Genomic DNA, 13,495 nt, shown 5'->3' with positions numbered 1-13,495 from the left:
AACTTTCTTAAGCGCGCCGCGGATGAGCTGATGCTCACCGTTTACCATGTTTTTGCTCACTTTTTTCTTGGCGTATTAAACCGTTTTTTGATCACTTTTTAATTGCCATATAAAAGCAATCGAATGCAGGATTGTTGCACGGACAGAAATCTTCACCGATATCGTTGATAATCGCTTACCCGGTTTACACCGAAACAGCCCGCGCAAACAAAACAAAAAAACACACACAACAAACCGGACACATTTGTGAGCTGCAATTTTATGCTCTTGCTTACCACCAGAACGGGTAAAGGGATACATTTTGAACACTCCTCGACAAATGTTGCCTAAATGTTCGTCTCGTTTTTTTTTTCACTCTTTTCTCGTTGTGCTTTATCGTCATCAATCCTTTCGCGTGATGTGACGGAGTGGAATTTTATTTCCCTGCGCGCAAGAAAGTCCCGGTGAACTGATGAATGCCGCACGGGAGTCTGAAAAAAAAAGACACCCACCCCCTGACGGAAGCAGAAAGCGATAAAGTGGTAAATGAATAATAAAAATAAATTTAAATTAAATTCAGAAGTGCTTGTCCACCCGGCCGGCAACTAGCACGAATCCAAAACCGCTTGGTTTAATACCACATTAGCGCACCACGTGAATGAAACACCTTCTTTGCATGGTTTGTGTCTGTGTGGGCATTGTTTTGCACCAAAAAAGCCCGTAACGGAAACGAAAGGAAAGGAGGTCTCCCGGATCGGATTATGGTTTTATTTTAATCTCATTACCCGGTGTGCCGCAGCAACAGATAACGCGGCGAAAAAGGCAGGAAAAGCAAGAAGATATGCATTGCACATTTGCCACCACCCGCTCCCGGAACAGTGCACGATCGATCGACCGTTGCCATCTGGTGGCCAAACCCCAGGAGGATGCATTTTTATAGCTCCTTTCTCTGTGCGCTTCGGATCGGAATTCCCTTCGAAAGTGTAATAAAATTCGGTACGCGTTCCATCACCAGCGGTCACTTTTCGTCGACCTGGATGTATCACATCACGTCACGGAAACAGCACCCGTCAATCCGCCCCGTGTGATAAGGGGTTGCGCTGCAGCAACAGCTCTCCCCAACAACAGAGTAGTTGAGCTTTTGCGAACGTAAATTACCGGATCATTACCGAGGATCCTGGCATCGTTTTCTCTCCCGCACAGGAAAACCCGATTATTTCTCGATTCCGTTGTTTTCCGTCCACACTCTAATCGATCTGCGCCTGCACGGAAATCCCGATCGACGGTGGTGATTTGCGATCGTCGAACTTCATGCCGGGGTGTGGAATTTCAAAACGGGTATGACCTTCGAACCGTGGCACGGTCTGGATCTTTCCGTTTGTCAGAGCAAGCGCGGCTTGATCGATCCTTCAATACGATCGATGGCGATGTTTTCGGCTTTAACCAGTATCGCTTGTTTTTTGATACCGAAAATTTAAGAAACTCCACACTCTTCGCCAATTCCTTTCGTCACTGTTGACGTATGTGCGATTTTTCCCGTTCCCAATTTTACCATTTGCAAGATGTAGCTGAGCAAATTGACCCATCGAAACCGATCCGGATCGATCATGAACAGCTCGTTTTTTTCTTCTTCTTCTTCTTCTTTTGATTTCACTAAGCACATTACGCTCTGGAAAGCGTTTGTCTGCTTTTTATCCTTATCCTTACGAAATGGCCCTTTTTTTCGCCGATCCTTCGTCAAGCGGACCAAGGTAGGGTAAAGGTGAAAATTAAAATGAAGCGAAATAAAATTAAACGGCCATACTTGCAATTACCCCTTCCGTTCCTTTTAGCGTTCTCCCACGTTCAGCTCCTCAGCAACATCATTTTGCCTTTTGCCTCTAGAACCGTGCGCCGTATAAGACAAAACAACAGCCCCCGAAAAGAGATTATTTATGGCTTTCGCCCAAGACACACACACACACAGGAGGATCACCGAGGATCACCAAGAACCTCGAGACAAAAAAAACACTCTTAGCAAACCTCGTGAGTCGCGGGTGAATGTTCCGGTTTCATTTTGCACCGCGAAACGATAATGCAACTGCGATCAAATCGTTTTACCTTCCGCTTCAAAACTTTGGAAAGAACTTTGGCCGTTGGCGAGCGGCAAATTTGCAGGCGATCATCAGTTCCGTCCAGGATTGAACCGATCGGCGTCCCAAATGTCTTAAACACCCCAAGCGGGCATCCCATGTGCGGCAACTTGCCTGCGGTACACACCTATGCACCAAATGCATCAGGAAATGAGCGTACAATATGGCAGTGGCATTCCATGCACCCGCCGGTATAAGTGTATGGAAATCCTTTTTTTCCTCTTTTTTTCCGTTCTCAGCCTCAATTGGTCCTGACCCGCTTTTTGCTTTGCTGCGTTGCACATTTCGTTTCGTTACCAATTTTCAACATCATGTAATTATTATTGCCCTCGCCGTGTATACGTTTCGAAGGGAGCGTTTTTTTTTTCGGCGGCTAAACGCATCCCCTGAGCTCGAGCTCGCATTAATAATGGCCACCATGAGGAGAGTGAACCAAAAAAAAAAAAGACACACAAATCCATCCTCCCGTAAACCGTGTTGCATTTGCCGACCGACAGGCACATTCTAGCCACCAGGCTGTGTGTGTGATGATGCATTGCAAAAATTAAATGCACCCTGGTACGCGAAAAAATCCTCCTTAATCCACCGTCAAAAGTTTTCTTAACTTTCTCAATTTTTTGTTTCCCCACTGTACCCCCGTGCACCGCAAATTCCACATATTCCATAATGTTTCGGGGCGGCCCACAACAACGACGACGAGTATGATGATGATGATGGGCGAAATGGTGAATTATGATTATATGTTGTACATTTCCCGAGCGTGCACACACATGTCCAGGGTTTGTGTGTGTGTATGGTGGAGAGTGGATGCACCATAAAGCCAAGAGATCGTTATTCTGGGTCGTTCTGTAGCATCCCTTCCAGCAGACAGAATGTCCATTGATCTCCTGTTCGCTTTGGTAGACAATTTAATTTTTACTCAAACATGAGTTTGCTGCTCAAAAATCACCTTCTTTTAAATTTAATTCAATTAACATTTCTTCAAACGCTAATATTGTGTAGAGAATCCGTACACTTATCGCACATTTCAAACGAACTGAATTGACGTAGCTGAAAAGCGTTTTCTCCAAGCATAACGAGCAGCGACTCCAACGGTCGGTTACAGATGCAGTATGGTTTAATTTAAACTCTCTATAATCTTCAATTTGCTCAACCACCCGTAGCAAAACATAATTCTAGCCATTTGGAATGCCTGCACCAGGGTTACAAGAAGTTACACGCCTCGGACAACTGAGGGTTGATCCTCACTGCCACGTTGAGATCTTCATCCACTTCGTACATCCATCCTACAGGGCTCGCGATCAACCCGCAAATTGGAAAATGGAATACACAGTCACTAGCGAAACCAGCATCGAGAACAAACAAATCTCTGATCCTCGCATGCACCTGCAAGCCTGGTGGGGCGAACCCCCAATCGGTACAGTACCCACACCGGCGCACGCAATAGATCGATCTGTTGGGTGGGTTTAATTTCTATTCGTTTTCTTCGGTGGCTTTTGGCTCTGGCTGCGGTGGCCGTGCTACCGACCATAATTTCAACCTCGCCGAACCGAATGCAATTATCCGTCCGGTTCGTTGTGGTATCGCTCGCTCCATTCGTCCACGCGTTGTCGGCGAAAACAGGGGGAAATGCGAACCAGACGTTAACGAATAATTGCGGTAGCAATTACGAGATTATGATGATGTTGTTAGTTAAATGTCAAAGTTTTAACCTCCAACGCTGGGCTTGCACGAGTGCTTGCTAATGAAAATATTTTACTCAACGTTTGAGATAGTGGCTTTTCGCATTGATTGCGGTCAACAGTCTTACCATGGTGGGAGTGGGGTAATGGCAAATACTTAACATGGTGTGTTGGGATAGTGACGTTTATTACGTCAGTTTGAGATTGTTTTGCTTTCTTCGAATTTTATTTATTTATTTATTTATTTATTTATAATTAATTATGACGGTCCAGTGCCGTATTGTTCACACCGCTTGTGTTGAAAAAAAAAAACAATTATATTGATATCTTCGAATTTTAGTTGTTTAAAAAAAACTTCAAATTCGTTAATTTTTATTAGTTAGCAACACATGTTAAATCAATCAATAGTCAAACAGAGCAATCGGTAACGCACGGACACCGCAACACGCCTGGGAGTGAGTTCAAATATAGATTTAGGAGATTGATAAATAAATATTCTGACGACAAATAGATCGAAAAAACGGAATAATTAGATGCCAAGCAGTTGGCTGAACAACCACCACAGAAAATAGAAAAATACAATCCGAAAAGGACACAATATTACGGATAATTTTGCTAGAACTACCAAGATTCTGACGCGTGCAACTCAATCGTGACGAGCAAAAATTACTGGTGATGAATTTTCAAGACCTTTGTTGACTTCTTGGACATTTTATACATTGCAGAAATGGACATTATAAGGCATCGAATGAGGCTATTCGCTATTGAAATTTTACATTATAACACGCTGTTCAACATTCGATAAAGCACCAGTCCAAGACGTGGCTTAATGTCAATATTAATTCAAACGGTAGGATCGGGGTTCAAATCCCATCCTGACCTTCCCCCCCGTAGTGAGGACAGACTATCCAACTACGTGGTATCGGCTGTCTAGTAAGCCATTCGGCGAACGGCGAGACGTTAGAAGGTCGTTAAGCCAAGAAGAACCAGTAAATATTGCTGCTCTGATAGTTCTAGTGTTATTTTTTTTTTAAATCAAACAAAAAAACTATATCAAAAAGCTCCTACAATATAAATCTCACTCTGCATTTCTTTTTTCTCCTTCATTCAAAAATTCCTCCTACTATACTTTGTACATTTTGTTTCAAATCTAGGTTAACTAGCGGCACGATAAATGCATTCCAGGTGACCCTGGACGATTTGTAAAGGTGGGCAAGACACATTTGTCCTCCCGGGGCCCTCAATTTGACAAAGGTTGCTCACTCACACCGTATGCTGCGGTATGACGACGAGTAAGGAAACAATTAATCTTGTTCTAGTTGTGCTCAGAAGCACCACGTACGTCTACTACGCTTAAAGTCTAGTTTTTTTTTCCTTTGGTGCGATGCATTTCAACAACGAAGTAAGGGAGAGGACGCTTATTAGCGCAAGCTAACCGGAGAACTGGAGATGATCGACAACCCTGCCGCTAGCGATTTCCATTCGGAAAAACTTGCCCCGCAAAAGTAATGTAATGAAACTGGCTGTCTGCCTGGCCGTTACCATCAACAGTAAGGAGGGAGATGCTGCAACGGTTCCGGTGTCGGGACCACTGTATCTCACTCCCACGATTTATGCCATCCTATGTGCGAAACCCTCCCGACCGGACTGGGACTCGTAAATCCCAGTCGACTCCGTGCCGGTTCGATCTAACGCAACCCAAATGGCACTACGTTCCTTTCCGGAGCAGAATGTGTGTGAGTGTCGACAATTCGCATAAAAATTTATGCTCCCTCCGGCTCAGGCAATCCGAACTGGGGGAAAATTCCTAGTCGCCCTGCACACATACAGTGCACTGCGTTATGATCCAAGTGTACGATTATGTTATAATTTCAGCACAAACTGTGCCCCATTTCGCGATTACCTTCCTTTGCTTGGGGTTTTCCTCAGTTACCGAAGAACAAAACGAACAAGGTTGATGGGTGAGCACCTCGGCGATCGGAGGATATTTGCCTGGAACCGTATTTGCGGCATGATTTCGCGCGCGGAATCTACACGAGCTCACGACTTGCCATCATTGTTAGCATCATCATCGTCTCGAGACGCAACGCGCACCAGCGAGAAGACAAATCATCGTCATCACCATCATCATCCTGACCGTTAATGTTCTCTCCTTCAGCAAAAGACGCAAGAGATTTATGCTCAAAATAGTAGTCCATCTCCACTGGGAACTGCGCTGCTGCCCAGAATTCTAAGGCTAGTTCTTCCAGCAGTCCTTAACCATAGCCCTCTTTTGATCCTGCTTGCATTGGTAGAGGTGGTCGGTGGTACGGCAGCCGGCTTTACTTCATTCCGACAAAAATCAATCACGATTTCATCGTTAAGACAGCCGTTGCACGTCGCTTCATCCCATTCCTTCACGTCCAGCCGGTGATCGGTTCATCTGCCGGCAAGCTTTCAGCTGGGCACAATGGCGAGCGTTTTGTGGAAACGGAGAAACGGCTGCACCGGAGATGAACGACTGCACCAAAGGCACGAGCACCAGATGACTGATGTTATGATAGGTCTCGGTCTCGGAAAGAAAACTATGACGCACGGCTTAACCGAAGGGAATTCTGGAAAGGTTCTGTGAAAGGTTCTTCCATGGAGTAGCCAATAGTTAAGACCAGCTCAAGCAGAAGACGCTTAGTATCAATCCAGAGGGCAGATAGCGAAGCGTACGATCATCTACAAAATCACTGATAAATGGCTTGGTGGTAGTTGTTCGAAAATGGCTGCGGCAAGATGATAGGTTCTCGATCGAAAACTAGCATCTAAATGACGTTTCGATCTTCCGAGGAATTGTGCCAATGTGAGTTTGTGAGTTGGTAGGTTTAAATGGTGATGCTCATATACTTGATACCTTGGACGGGCAAAATTTTGATGCCGACAGCTTTATTGTAAAATTTTCCCCTACTAAATTTTTCTCATTTTACAAACTTACCCGATCGTTCTGCAATGTTGCTTGTTGCCGAGCCTGCCGGAACGTTCGCCGTTGATGGTGATTGATTTAGTCCCGTTGGGAAAATGGTGTTTTTGCACAATCTCGAAAACATTTCGCCCGCTACTACATCAACGCTTATCGGAAAACTTCACTGTTTTTAAAATTCTTTTCTGGTAAAAAATTTACTTCTTTTTCTTAGAGAATTAACACTTAGCAATTATTCTATTGCATTTTGCCACAATCACACACATTCCACGTTTATCATCCGGGTTCGATTCAAGGCGGGTTGTTTCGTACCGTACCTTCATTTCTCACCAGACATCTACACAAGCCACTATCGTGGCAGGCAGCACCCCATCACAAACCGGTCACGCACTCATTTTCACGACCATCGAATGTAATGACGCTGTGAGCAGGGAGGGAAATTAATGAAAGCAAGACTGCAACGTAGTACTACCACAAAAGCCAAGAAAAACAGAGAGAAAAGCAAAACAACCACTTTCACGCTAGCATGTTTTTTTTTTTTCGCGGACCCGATACTTGTCAAGCACGCGCTCTAACCACACCGTCCCCGGCGGCGCTTATACACCGAAGCCGACACTAATTAATCTAATTTCATAAATCGTACCCACGAGCCAGCGAGCATTTGCTTTGGCTAGGCTTCCCTCAGCCCTCGCCGAGCGAGGAATGTTTAGCACGGGGAAGACTACAGCACGAACCTCGTAAATCGTAACGAAAATTAGTCGATATTTTAAAACCGATGCACGATGAAAGCTTTCCCACTGAAGAAAAAAAAAACAACGTTTTTATTAATTTGCCACCCTTTACAACAAATCACCATCACATCGGCGCTATTTGCTTTAAACGTTTTCTATTTTTAGTTTTGTTCTGATTACTTATTCACACCGGTACTTGTTTGTTTGTTACAAAACTTTCACCAAACCACTAGAATATGTCCACACCAAAATCTGCACCAAACCCCCGTACGCTGCCCGATGATGTCAGCCGGGTGATATTAAATTAACAAATGACTATCAACCCACTCGACGCCGGACGACCATCTTCACGCAACTCAACCGGTCAATACTGCTGGTCTAGAGCCTCAAGGGCCCTGCTACTCCCGGACGGACCGGCAACCATGGCGCACTGATTTTTCCATACTCATCCCCTCTCCCGGTTACTTTCCATCACACTCGCACGCCTTGCATTGCGAAAAAATAAAATCTCCCCAGCGCTCTAACGTTTGTTTGTTTAGCTCCTTCCTTTAAAAATCGAGACCCCTTCTCACTCACTCCAATTTGCTAGTACGGCAGACGAAAGTACGCACCAATGCTTCGCTAGTTCCGATGCATACGATCGTATGTAGGTAATTAAAAACAATAACAAGCACATCACGGTAGCATAGCGTGCGCATATACTCACACAAAAATGTCGGAAAAGCACCACATGAAGAGAGAGATATAGAGAGAGAGAGAGAAAGAGAAATGAGTGTTCAAACGTGTGGATGGGAGTTAAAACAAAACAGAGACCCTCTAATGGGGACAGTTTGGGAGGGATGGAATTCTACTACTGTAACAAAAGACACGCACGCAAAATTACAACTCACTCACAAACAGAACGAGATAGACAATCATGTGATCGTACTTCCTTTTCTCTACCCCCCCCCCTTCCCTTTCCCCTCACAAAATAGTGGGCCACACCACTGTATTACATTCCCGGTGATGTATGGAATATTAATCAATCTCACCGGAACGATCCACTGTGCTGATGTCTTTTTCGTGACCCTTTTCTTCTTAGGGGACCTGGCTGACGATCGCATCGGTGAGGGTGGACACAGTTCGATGAATCGCTAGAAGTGCTTCTTCCGCTTGCATGAACTTTTTTTGCCAAGACAATACCCTCAAGTGAGCGAGAGAGATCGAAAGAACCAGTGGGAGGGAGCAATTAATGGCTCGTGCCCTCGCAACTTTACTTGATTTTGAAGATTGACGACGCCTCAGAGCTTTGGTGATCATTTTACGCTACGACACACAGGATGTCCCGCACCGTAGCGCACCGGAAGCGGCTAAGTAGAGTGGAGTAGCAGGGAACGGGTCTTCCTGCGTCTTACTCACCGGTAAGGTCTGCCCATAAGGGAAAAAGCAATTACACATACAAAAAAAAAAAGCCCCGATCGGGCAACGAACCCCGCCGACACTGACCAGCGGCTTGGAAAGTGCACCTTCGCATGCGGGCAATATGTGTGCGCGAGTGCCGTCCCCATCCTACTTACGGTAAAGCGACGAACCCCGTAACTACTGGCAGGTGCGTTATGCCGCTGTGCACACACGTAGTTTGCTCGTATGCGACCACAAACCGAACATTGGTCGAAGTTTTTGGTGTGGGGGGGGGACCTTTAGTATGACTTTGAGATCTTCCTCTGGTGAAGTTGTTTCAGAGGGAATAAACCGCCTTAACCGGAGCCCTTACGGGCGTGTATGTGATTGAACGTTTAACATTGTTGTTTTCTCCTGCTTGGGTTGCAACACGTACAGTTGTGTTCAAAATGATAGCAGTTTGGTTTGAGTATATGAGTGAGTTGACTCCATGCAATCTCTTCGGTCAAAAGACCTCTGTCAACGATCAACGATCCCTCACCATCAAAAGAAATAAGTAAGAGATCATGTTGGCTTCGTTGTGCTAGGGTTGAATGTAGTATAATTTTTTATCCATATGACCAATTTGAAGTTTAAGCAAACTAAGCAGATGCCTGTGACCCTGAGCTTTCAAGGGGTTTGCGAACATTTTGACAGTGGTGGATCGTTCTATAAGCAACCTCATGGACATAGGAGCGTCGAACATTTAAAGGATCCCGCACATTGAAAGGAGGGCCTCTCGAAAATTCTAGAAATTTAGATTAATTCTAGAATTAAGAAATCTCGAAAATCGAAAACCTCTGTTAAGGACCTGCTGTTTTGGCAGAGACATAGTGCACACCCCCCGGTTACATGTTGTAGATCAAAGGACTGGAAGTCATGAATAACTTGTTATCAACAGTTCCTTCCAAGGACTTTGATTTGATATACTCTTGACATTCTACATTACATCTTTTGGTATCCGTATGTAGGGTAAATATTAGTTTTTTAAAACCTTTAGTATTTTATTCGAAGATCCTCCAGTTTTTTTACCAAACCTTAACAGCCTATCAAAACTTGCCTCTATTATTGTGAACACAACTGTTCGTTCCGCATCTTTCTTAGCTTTCTGCTACAAAACTGAACACAACATCGTACCCCCCCATTTGCAAAGCCGCTAAGTGAAGATTTGCGCGAGGAACAAAAGGGGAACGCTATTGTGTTTCATGGGCTATGCAACCTGTTGTTGCCAGAGCCCGGTGTTGGTTTGATGGTGTTTTATGTTTAATTCATAACCGTCCCAGCCACTCCATGCTTGGACGAACTTTTGCTTAATTTTATACTAGCTTTATTCTCATCGTTCATACATCGTTCTCATCCCGCATGGTTGCTCTCGCACCTAGCACTACGCGCCGATGGACGGATGTTGTGAAGATACGTAATTTTTCATGCAGCAATAAACTAGCCAGCGTATTGTGACGGCTAAAATCAGCTGTACCATTGTTTCCTACTTATCGGCCGTGCCATAAACGTAGCTTTTCCAGTTAACAAGTGCGAACACAGTACTGTTGCATCATTTTGCACTTTAAAATATTTTTTTTTTAGTTAAAGTATGGCACATAAAAAAGAAGCTTTCTTCCATTATCGCTGATCGGTGAAAAGCTTAGTTTGGATTAAAATTCTAAACCGGTGTCCGAGGGGAGAAAAAATAATCTAACCCAATCAAGTATTAAACGATCGTCAAAGGGACCGACCACGCGTCGTACCTTCAACACCAATCACCCCTTAGGAAGCGATAATCTTTCAACTCTTTCCATCTGCGATGATCAACGCCAGATAAACGTTGCAACCTTTCCTATCCCTTTTTCCTATCTGGATGATCGATAAAAAAATCGATAAACTTATTAATTTTAACCTCATCCCGCGCAGTGAGCGATCCTACGTCCGAAACTGGCCCAAATGCGGAATGCGGCATCCATCACACACGCACCAAACCGTGCTGGGCTGGGCAGGTGGTCCAGCCCGAACCCGCTCCAAAATCGATCCTTCAGCGTGTTTCGTGATTCAGGCGGTTTCATACAATCAAACATCGATTCGGGGCTGTAACAAAGCATCATTCGAATATCAATCGACCGGTAAGCGCCCGGGATTTGGTTGGACAAGAATTCTGAGAATTTCACCGTGCGCACGTGCGCACTTTCTGTACCATAGTTGGACGCCAGAAGAAAAAAAAAAGGAACGCTTTTCTTCGGCCCCTGCTGCTTAACGCTAGCCGCAGACAGGAGACAATTTCTATTTAAATCGAAAAGCGGTAATAAAATCGTGCCGAGCAATGGCACGGTGGCACGCATCGAAAGAAAGCAACGCGCCGTTGGGGTACGAGGATGGTTTCGAGCAGTAAACGGCGTGTTTATGTAATAAAATCCACAATTTTACGGGCACACCGAAGCACACGGTGGTCGATAGCGAGCAGAAAGACGAAACCCTCATTTCACTGGGAAAGTACGGTGAGAACGACGGCGATCGTTCCTGCGACGATCGCTTCTAGCGGGCTATGGTTGTAGCCTGTCAACCTGTCCCGTGCGATGATGTTCTTCAACGTTGCTGTCATCTGGATCTTGCTCCTTGTTTTATTTTTCTTCTTTAAAATCTGAACCGAAAAAAGCTTAAAATGGATACCTTTTTTGCCGCCTTAACATTATTGTGAATTGTATTCATAGAGCTGTGAATAGTGTACGTACCGATATACGCATTCTTATCGGAGAATTTCACGCTTGGCCACTGAACCCCAACAAAACCATGCCCATCAGAGTCGTTGTGAGGGTTGGGTGGTGCTTTATCTGCCATCACCATCACCCCGTACGCGAACTCACCAGGGTGGAACGTGATCTAAAATGGTTGAAATCTAATTCAACCTGCGCCCGATTTGGGTCCTTCATAATGCTAGATGCCCGCCGTAAAGCTGCGTATGAAGAAGAATGTTGTGCCAAATCTTCTTTTAATTACGATTTTTGCTCAGCAAAAAAATCTACACACATCCTAAAAGAGAGAGAGAGAGAGAGAGAGAGAGAGAGAGAGAGAGAGAGAGAGAGGTTCAAAGAAAAAACCGAGGAAAACACTTATTATAAAACAATCACTGCGATGCTATGGATTATGCTTTTCCACCATATTTTTTTTTCAAACCCTCTTTAACTTTCCTGCGATGGAAAGTCATGGAACCAGAACGTGCAGGGAAAGAAACTGGACCATCAAGATTATGGTTATGATTGACTCGGGGGCTAGTAAAAAACCGGCTACCCACCTACGTATGTACTGTGTCATTTTCGGTAAGGCACGAGTAAGGGGTTTTAAAAGATCATTAGCCTGCTTTTATATTGACGACAGTGCCGGACGGATATGTTTGAGGGGAATGGTGCAAAAAAGGGAGACACAGGTGGTCAACGATCTGCACGCTAGCACTGATTAATTTTAATGCATTGGATTGTGCGTGTGTGCCGGTTTTGTTGCGAATGCATTCTCTTCCTTTTGATTGCAGATGGTATGCACCTAGCAGCAGCAAACAAAGAATGTGCAATGAATTGAAAGAGCGGTTGTACATTGCGCTGCTTTAAATGGAATTCTATATGCGGTAGTAGCATTGAAGAACATGGCTGCTAAAGTGGCAACTCTTTTCTAGTGAGAGAAAAAAAAACAATACCGCAAAAAGAACAGTACATTGCGATTAATGGAAATGATATTCCTGATGTTAGAAGTATGAGCAAACACCCTAATCCCAACACTGGAAAGTATAAATCTGTAAAGAAGCATTTCTTATTTATGTATGCATAAATTAGTTACAAACATGTAGAAATTTACTTATAAAAGTACTCAACTTTCTTATGATTTATTGAAATAAGAAGGATAACATAAACTAAGAGAATTCTTTTTAGCTATAAGTTGTGGCTATAGCTTTCCATTAGGTTCGATAACCACAAACTCAGCTGCTCACCTGCTGATCATCCTGGAAATGCCTCCCCAAACATCTTCTCAATCTCCTACTCCATAGCAAAACCACAAACACACCTTCCATTGAGCCGAAAAATACCAAAATAAAGCAAAAAAAAAACACATTGCCCCACCAAACAGCGGCACATTAAACTGCCTCAAAACAAGCAAAACCGACAGGACACAAACAATCTTGCCCAAAAATGCGAACAGCACGGTAGCAGTTGCGAGTTGTGATTTTGGAGTAGAATTTCACGCATCGGACGCGAGCTAATTTTGTCCCCGGGAGCAGAGCGTTAAGGGGGAAGCGAGAAAGAGGGCAGGAAGCGAAAAATCACCCTTTGTGCACCTGCCGCAAGTAGGTGGATTGCCTGCCGATCAGCACCAAACGGGTTAACTGGGCTGTTCGGTATCATGTTTCATGCCACTCCATACACCGGACCGAGCTGCAGCTGTTCACCGTACCGTACGGACCGTTTGAATTTATCAAATTCCAAAACTAATTCTTCACTCCACAACACCCCTCCCCCCCCCCCCCCCAACACCACCACCACCCAACACACCACCATTATCGATCTAGCTCGATCATTCAGTCAGAGTGAAAATGAAAAGGTTCGTCACTTTATATTCTGCCATCGCGTT

The sequence above is a fragment of the Anopheles maculipalpis genome, chromosome 3RL, assembly GCF_943734695.1.
Source record: "Anopheles maculipalpis chromosome 3RL, idAnoMacuDA_375_x, whole genome shotgun sequence".
Classification (NCBI taxonomy): domain Eukaryota; kingdom Metazoa; phylum Arthropoda; class Insecta; order Diptera; family Culicidae; genus Anopheles; species Anopheles maculipalpis.
This window is presented reverse-complemented; position numbering follows the sequence as displayed.